Source organism: Suricata suricatta, chromosome 16 (genome assembly GCF_006229205.1).
Source record: "Suricata suricatta isolate VVHF042 chromosome 16, meerkat_22Aug2017_6uvM2_HiC, whole genome shotgun sequence".
Lineage (NCBI taxonomy): Eukaryota > Metazoa > Chordata > Mammalia > Carnivora > Herpestidae > Suricata > Suricata suricatta.
In genome coordinates this window covers 40,580,960-40,582,217 of record NC_043715.1, presented here as the reverse complement: position 1 = coordinate 40,582,217, position 1,258 = coordinate 40,580,960, and positions in this window count along the sequence as shown.

The window sequence follows — 1,258 nt, the reverse complement described above, 5'->3', positions numbered from 1 at the left end:
GAAATACCACCTCACACCAGTCAGAGTGGCTAAAATGAACAAATCAAGAGACTATAGATGCTGTTGAGGGTGTGGAGAGACGGGCACCCTCCTACACTGCTGGGTGGGAATGTAAACTGGTGCAGCCGTTCTGGAAAACAGTGTGGAGGTTCCTCAAAAAACTATTGATAGAACTCCCTTATGACCCAGCAATAGCATTGCTGGGGATTTACCCAAGAGAGACAGAACTGCTGATGCATAGGAGTACATGAACCCCAATGTTCATAGGAGCAATGTCAACAATAGCCGAAACATGGAAAGAGCCTAAATGTCCATCACCTGACGAATGGATCAAGAAGATGTGGTATACATACACGATGGAGTACTACATGACAATGAGAGGGAATGACATATGGCCTTTTGTAGGAAAGTGGATGGACCTTGACGGTGTCATGCTGAGCGAAGTAGGCCAAGCAGAGGACAGAAACCATATGTTTGCACTCATAGGTCTAGCAGGAAAACAGGAGAGACCTAATAGAGGACCAGGGGGAGCAGAGGAGGGAGAGAGAGTTGGGGAGAGAGAGGGATGCAGAACTTGAGAGACTACTGAATGCTGAAGATGAACTGAGAGTTGAAAGGGAAGGGGGAAGGGGAAAAGAGGCGTTGGTGATGGTGGAGGGCACTTATGGGGAAGAGCACTGGATGTTGTATGGAAAACAATTTGACAATAAAATATTATGGAAGAAAAAAAGATAAAAAAAGAAGCAATAAGAGAAAGAGTTGAAGAAAAAGGGCAAATTTCGTAACAGAAAGGACAATGCTAGGTTTCCAGAGTTTAAAAAAACAAAACTCATCATCTATAATGCAAAAGAATCGGATTGGCATCGGACTTAACACTACTGCATATTAGATCATCAGCAACTGAGCTAAGAATGGTTTTTATACTTTTAAAGGGCCGTTAAATTTGAAAAAGATGATGAGACAGAGACTGTACTATCTGGCCCCTTGTATACCCTTTCTTAGAAATCTCCTTAAGGAAGAACTATAGCAAATAAGGGAACGGAAAACATGGCATCCATGAAATTCTAACCCTCATCTAGGAGAGCAATGAGGAGAAATTCCACAGCCCTCACTTTGCAGACGATCTTGAAAGCAAGGTTGGGATTTTAGTAGGACAGCAGAAAGCTAAAGAACAGTCTCTAGGAAAAAAGATGACTTTATAGACCGAATCAAAAACACACTATGGCTGAGGGTTTTAAGAAAACCTTATATGATAAAA